The sequence below is a fragment of the Neopsephotus bourkii genome, unplaced genomic scaffold (assembly GCF_033783945.1).
Source record: "Neopsephotus bourkii isolate Nb327-2 ecotype Australia unplaced genomic scaffold, CSIRO-AGI_Nbou_v1 NB_1358, whole genome shotgun sequence".
In the NCBI taxonomy this organism is placed as follows: domain Eukaryota; kingdom Metazoa; phylum Chordata; class Aves; order Psittaciformes; family Psittacidae; genus Neopsephotus; species Neopsephotus bourkii.
The window spans coordinates 3,537,764-3,545,398 of record NW_026901837.1 but is presented as its reverse complement, the minus strand read 5'-3'; positions in this window follow the sequence as shown (position 1 = coordinate 3,545,398).

Below are 7,635 nucleotides of genomic sequence, written 5' to 3'. Positions count from 1 at the left end.
GGGCTCTGAGGAGTGTGGAGCCATGGGTAGGATTAAATTGGATGAGTGTGCATTGGGGTGGAGGGTCCTTACAACTCTTGAGTTTCTTTGCACCTTTCTGCAGGGCTCTGTGTTTTTGCATTAGGGCAACAGTCTTCAAGACCTCTTGCAGCAAGGCTTCAGCTGCTTGCCTTCAAGGATATAGCAGGCTTTTTCCTCCAAATCTTAAGTAATTTTTTCCTCTACTGCACTGCTGGCTTCATTGTTTTTTATTATTATTATAATCATAATCAAGGTGCTTTTTCACCTTCCTGTCAAGTATCTAAGATGTTGGCCAGCTGTGTCCTCTGAGGTGACAATAGCAAAGGTTTTCCTTTTTTTCCCTTTTCATCCCAAAAGGTGGTCCTGACCAGCAGCTCGAGGCTGACAGCCTCATAGCTGACTGTAAGGGAGGATGTGGTTCACTCACCTTGCCTCATCAATCCCCTGCTGTTACAAGGGACTGAGGGATGTGTGGAGGTCACCACCACTTACCGCTGCTGACCACAGGGTGCAGCGCACAGCGGGGCTCAGGCTGCTGATCCCTCCTAGTCAAAGCACTATGGAAATGAAAAAACAGCAAAGCCAAATGGAACAAGACTGAGCCAGAGCCAAAATGTGTCACGCCTGATTGACCTGAGGCTGACCTAGGGGTTAACTGCATTTTGTGAGGTTTAGAAGCAGGCAACCGGTTCTTTGCAGATCATCTGATTGCCTGGGAGTAGCAATATACCAGGTGCCTCCAGCTCTGCCTCCTGTGTGCCCTCATCATTTTGAACACTATGATACGGTCTCTGGGTCCTCACACCCTGTCTGCAAGTCCACCACAGCATAAGTCAAACAGAAACCTGGCAGAACTACTCTTCTGTGCACAGTATTTTTCATTCATATTCCATTCAAACTGCTGCTTACCCTTCGAAGCATGCTCCTGTGGGGTTAGCAAGGCAAGGCGCTGTGTCAGAGCCTTTGCAATTAGACTGTAAATAGATTGTAAATGTGATGAGACATGCTTTTGAAAAGGAGGTCATAAAGAACTCCTAAAGCCCCAAGCATCTCAAGCACCCTGACTAATGCCTTCTCAACGTGGTGTAGAGGGGGAAGGCAGAGCAGGGAAAACCTGTCACAGGAAAGCTGTCCCCGCAGATACCCCACAGCTGACAGAGTGGTGGCTGGTGTCCCTGTCTCCAGCTCAGGCTGGAGCAGGTGTCCCTCTCTGGGGCAGATGGCTGCTTGTTGGACATGGGCCACACCATGCTCAGGCTTGGACTAGAAATCAAAAGAAGGGAAAAAAGATCCTTCCCCTTGAAGGGCTTTGCAGTCCTTCTGGGACCATGGAAAGGAAGAAAATGTCCCTGAGGTGACCTGTCCATTTCAGCAAGAGGGCTGTAACCTGTGCATCGCAGGGAGAGAGTTGAATGGCCCTGCTGGTGAAGTTATGGGTAAATACTGCTCTCTGTGCTGCAGCTAGGGAATGAGGAAGCTGAGGTTGTACTGTGAGACCTCCCAGCCCTTCAGCAAGGCTGGTGGTGGTGGTGAGGACAGAGGGTTCCTCATCACCAGATGTTTTGTACCATGATGCCTCCAAAATAGTGTCCATCAGTGGGGGACGGTTGTGTGCACATTTGCCATCTAACATGGGAACACTTATTTGAGACCAACAATAGTCCAGGAGCAAACCCCACCTGGCTTGGAGGATCATGACTTTGAGACCCTTAGCTGTCCTGCAAGGCTCTGCTGTTTGGGTGGGTTTTGGGATTTGGGTGTTTCCCTCCCCAGCTTGATGAATCACTGCAAGGTTTTGAAGGGGCAGATGCCCTGCACTGCCTGCTCCTGTGGCCCTGCCACATCTCCTTGGAAAACAGCCCCAGGTGCAGGCTGGCATGCCAGGTGGGCATGCTAATGTTAGGTATGAAGAGTGGTTCCTTTGCAAGTGGAGGAAAGATCAGTAATTCCTCCTGGTTTGCACCTCTGGGATTCAGGCACTCCTATTTTTCCCCAGTCTGCTTTGAAAAAGAAAATGTGTTAGAAGCTCAAAGATCTGCTCCAGTGTCAGCCTTATAACCTACCTCTGCTGCACACACTCGATGCAATTGTGTGTGTTCCCATAGCAACAGGAGGAATTAATTTAATGATATTATTAGGACTTATTTATATGCATGCACACACTCACACACCTGCACACTGTCCATGCACACATAGAAAAGGAAAATGAGCAAGTCCCACCCTTCAAGAAGATCCCTATGGGAAGTCAGTCCTGTACATGAGGTTGACTATGACTGCAAGACCCTGATTTTCACTGTACAGGCACAAACCCAAAAGCTGACCGACCATCCAAAACAAAGTCAGCAGCACAGCCCGACGGCAATGGGGTTAAACCCTGTTTCAGTGATGTAGCTGGGAGCAGGAGCCCCATCGGATGGAGGCTGGAGAACCCCCTCTCGCTGCCCACCCACCCCACAATGCCACCTCTCACCATGCAGGTGGTGTCAGCAGCAGGCAAAGTCCCGCTCTACGTGTGCTGCCTGAAGAGGAGCAGATTAGCAATAGCATTTCTGTTCTGTCTGAGTTCCCTCTGTGCTGTGGGAGGATGCTGCACACTGAGCTGCAGTGTTTTGTCTACTTCATCCCAGTGCTGATGGCTTTTCGACAACCTTTGTGTCATCAAACTTGAGTCAGAGATTTCCATAAGCCCCAAAGCACTTCTATGTTTATCGCCCTTCTGCTATTCCCAGTTACACATTAGCCAATAAACTTCAGGTAGAGCTTAGCCTTTCTTTGCTTTGCATGTTAAAACGCTGGCACTGTACATTGAAATGTCTCACAAAAAGAGCTATTCATTGACAGTAAGGACAACACCATTTATTCTCAGATATCATTCCCTGAGCAAATTGTTGAGCAGCTTTGGTATTTAAACTAAATTGCTCAGAAAACCTTGTTGTGAATTCCTCGTGGGAGTCAAAAGATATAAAAACCCACGTACTTCGAAGAACTCTCAAAAAATGATGCTCCCCTATCTTTCTGACATTTAAAGCGCTAACACGGCTTTGCTTGTGTTTATTATCTAAGAGCATATAAATGTTTATTTTAAATGTCTGTAAAGTCAGAGTTCTTTTCTAGTTGAAGGCATTCTGTAGATCACCAGGATCAGAGAACTTGCTGAATTGGTTTGCGCTCTCAAGGTGAAAAGATGAATCTTCATTGATTTATCTGGAAAAGTCCCAGTACAGTTTTAGAGATGAGCCACTCCTGGGTTTCCACACAGCCCCGTGCCGTGCCCAGATGCTGCCCTGCTACAGGAGCAGGGGAATATTTCAGGTCTGACTTGAAAAAGACATGAAGCTCGTTTTCAGTGGAGCATCCCTTGGTGTGTTTGTAGTGACCTCCCTGAAGCTAGTTTTGAGCTCACATGCAGCTTTCAAACCAAGAACAAGGGCTTTTTTCTGTGTGTGGCACTGATACACTTCTAATGGTGTTTTCTCTATTGATTATCAGCTTTCCCCAATAATACAGTTAAAATGCAATGTTTTTTACTCTACCGAGCAAGTGATCTATTTGATCTAATCACTCGTGGGGCACACACCCCTACTGTGTATCTCAACATTACCAGAGTTGCTGGTCCAACAATGCTCTCCTGGGCTGCACAAGATGCCTCCATTTCTAACCACCCAAATTCACTTTTATTCCTCTCTCATGCAGCCCCATGGGCCTTTCAAAAGCCCTGGCAGTGAACAGCTGAGCAGCTGTAGAGGTGAACACAGCCGCTGAGTGAGGGCGAGAACTTCATGCAAAGGTGATGGGCACAGAACAACTTCCACTTCCTTGGGGCTGTAGGCTGTTACCCCTTGGACCTCTCCAAATGCAGGAGCTGCTGCTCAGCAGCCTGTTGTAGATGGACAGCTATTGCCAGAAGTGCAGTCGTACACAGGGATTTAATCCTTTCCTAATACTGTATTTCTTCTGTATGTAACAGAGGACAGGAAACAGCAATGGGAGCAGCTGGCTCTGGAGTTTTCTCCCCCACTGCCCTCACCATGGCAGGGGTTGCCTGTGCTGTGCTGCCACTGTGTTTTCAAGGAATTGCCTGAAATTCCTTTATGGGGATGACTTGATCTCCAGCCAGGCGGCAGCAAACCAAGAGACAGCAAACCCCCGCGGGTAGCAGCAATCAGCAGAGCAGAGGCAGGTAGATGGCAAGAATTAACAGCTCCAGAAAGAAATGCTGTTCTCTGCTCTTGGTGAATATGAGGCAGTAGGTGAGACAGAAAGAAGATGGGGAGGGTGTGGTAGGACACAGGCCCTGGCCCAGTGGCTGAGATTTGCCACAACCAGGTCTGGGGTTTTGCTTGCAGGATGCAGTCTCACAGACAGAAGGGACAAGTTTTTCCCAGGTAGAAGGTGATTTTGCACTGAAATATGCCTCAGTATGACCTTTCTCTGGTCACAACCCTGTGTTCAGTGCACCAGCAGCACAGCTGGCATGCCTGTGGCTTGCAGGGAGCCTCCGTGCCCAGTGACAGCAATGGCTGATACCGAGGCAAGTATTAAATAAAGGGTGTTTAACTGAGGGACTGGGCATTTCAGTGAACAAGGCATGGCCTGGGAGGCTATGGCTCCTGGCTAATGGCACTGGCAAGCCAAAAAATCCCTCTGCACTGAGCTGAGAGACAGGGCTGGGCCTCCTACCTGCAGAGCAAGTCGGCTGTGTCTCATGGAAGCAAGATGAATTGTAACAAGGAACAGCTCGTTCCTGCCCATGGAAAGCAAAAGGCTGAGGAGGAAATATGTAAGAGCAGCCTCTCTGCACGGATTTCTCTGGGAGGATTGTACAGAAGGGCTCTGCGGGTGTTGGATGCCCTACGACCTCTTTATAACCATGCTTCCCTGCAGCAGAGAACTGGTCCCAGCAGCACCAGAGCAACCATGTGGCAAAGGCAGGCCTCCTGCTGCCTGCTCTGCACCTCACACGGCTCCAAGCTCCCATGAATCACACTTTGCATGTTTGAAAAGCTCTGCAGAAATGCAGCTCAAGAAACCCTGATTGTCTCTAACCATTTGGGGATTGTGGGGAAGGAAGGAGGGATGTGGGATGAAAGAGAACACCCAAGAGACTTCACAGAAGAACACTGCCATACCAGTAGGACACGCACACAGGTACTTCTGCCTTGATCACACTGTGATGGTGCAGACTTTAAATCTCTGAACCACTCCTAGCTTTAAAACTTCAGCCCCCAGATTACAGACCGAGCAGCACTGATAAACTGTTCCTGGTGAGTGAAATAGTGGCCGTACATTTTTAAACACAGAAGCAGACCCAAGATCGTCAGTCTTGCAGGTCTGCACCATGGATGCCAGCTATCCAAGCAGCTACACAAAGCACAGGGAACAGAGTTTTTGGGATGTAGCTGAACCAGTGCAGCTTTTCAGTGGGCTTTAGTCTTGCTGCATGACATGGTCACTGAGTGCAGCACAGGCTGCACCAGGAGGAGAGAGCTGCAAATCCTCACTGAAGAGCACATGAGAAAGGAGCCTGTCCCAGCCATGGCTGCTACACCCTCATCTTGTGAGAGCAGGAAGTCAGGATGCTGAGGCAAAAAAGAAGGAACCATCTTCACCAAAGCATCAAATTTCCCTTAATTTTGGTCTCTTTCCCAACCTGCTGTTATCTCTCATCCTGTCTAAATTGAGATTTCATACTTGGAATTCATCCATGCTCTGAAAATATCTGGATTCAGAGAGAAAAGCAGTGGATGAGTCACCAAAAATCCAACCTGATGAATTTAAGAATGCATTTTAATTGCAGTTAGCATGAATGTAATGCTACCTACAGTGCCTTTCATTACAGTTATTTATTTATAGCACCAAAGTCCAACAAAATATACCTTATTTTGGAGTACTTGACTGTTAGCATATGCGAGATTCAAATGGGAGAGCGAACTGTAGCCATCATGATGTAGTTAATGATACTGTTGTTTCCTAGATGTGGCTGGGTCTTGCAAGGACACAGGTGGGACACCTGAAAAACCCAAACAATTGTTTTGGTGGAGGTCAAGAACTGAGGTCGTCATTGCTCAGAAATGAACTCGGTTCCTGGTGAATAGGAGGCAGCATAGAGTGAAAAGGGAAAACTGCTGAGCTTTAAAAAGCTGTTTGCAGGTCACTTCTAAAAAACAGCTCTGGTCATGCCTATTTCCAAAAATCTACTTTTGAACCTGATGGCTTAGCAAATAATCGTCTCGTATCAAATATCCCTTTCAAAGCCTTAATGTTGGAACAAGCACATGCTGATATGGCTGAATATAAGCACTTAAATAAAGGTTATTATTTCCAGGTCTGTGGAAAAAAATGCAGCAGTAGGGCAGCTGTGCTCAAAAGATGCTGAATAAACTTATTAAATGCTGATTCTGGTCATCTATTCACCTCTGTTAGATTGCTTCAAGCCGATGAATCGCTCCCTGCTCCAACAGTGCTGACAGCACTTTCCTCGACAGCCATTTAGGGACAACTGTGCCTCATTTTTGGGGGTGGCAGTGCACCCCCTTCTCTGCTTACAGTACCAGGACACCACTTTAAGCACTTGGTTTCAAAATCCATTCACATAGTCATCTTGGAGAAACCAGGCTTTTGTGGTCTAGGCCCTCACTTTAACGTGGGTGAAGTTTTGATCTTTTCCTTGATCTCCTGTTAGGAAATTAAAACCCCCCTGATATTGTCCTTCTGTGTATTTAGTGCAGCCAGCAGCAGCTGCAGAGTTTCTTTTGATGCCTCTGTCATTTCAAGCTATTGCTATACACTGTACATCGCATCGAACACCTTTGAGGTCTGCACGTGGTGGTGCTCCTGGCTCTTCACCTGGAAAATCAGCCCCAGAAACACACGTGTGGCAGAGACCCCAGCCGGTGCCAAGTGCAGCTGCTCTCTAACCTGGACATTTCTTCCGATGGCCAAATAGTTCAGTTCCCTTCTTCCGTCTAAACAAGATTCAGGCCTACAATTTGGATCTTTGGAGTTCAGATAGATTTTGGACTTCTCTGTAGTCATCTTCACATTACTTTCAGTCAGTTTGTACAGTAGCTCGTTAACCTACCCTATGAATAATGTATGAGTGTATACACTGCTTTCAGTCATGGCTACAGTCTGTTAAATACATGCCAAAGAGCAGCCTACTCCATTGAAATCAGTATGATTGCTAGGACATAAAGGTGGTCAAAGGAGGATAAAGGTGACAGAAGTGCCCCTCCAAGGTGTTACCATTGCCTGTCAGCTGGTTTCATTCTCTCCCCTCCATTGCATTGTTTTAATAGTTATGACTGAAGGATATACCCGAGTTCCTTCTCTCCCAGCGCCATCTCTGGCAGAGAGGAGAGGGAAGGGCTCAGCCTAGCAAGCTGCCAATGCCCTCACCCTCCAGCAGTAAGTACTTAACTACATGTTTCTTTGTAAGTACTTAAGCAGTGCCATTGACAGAAAGCCCATAGTGAGGAGCCCTCAGGATCCTAATCAAGGCTAAGTGACATGTGTGAGATCTTAAAATACCATTGTTTTGTATTCCCAGCAATGATACCAGAATTGCCCAAATGAAAAAACAAAACTGTCCTATTAAACGGCTACCCTCTTGCT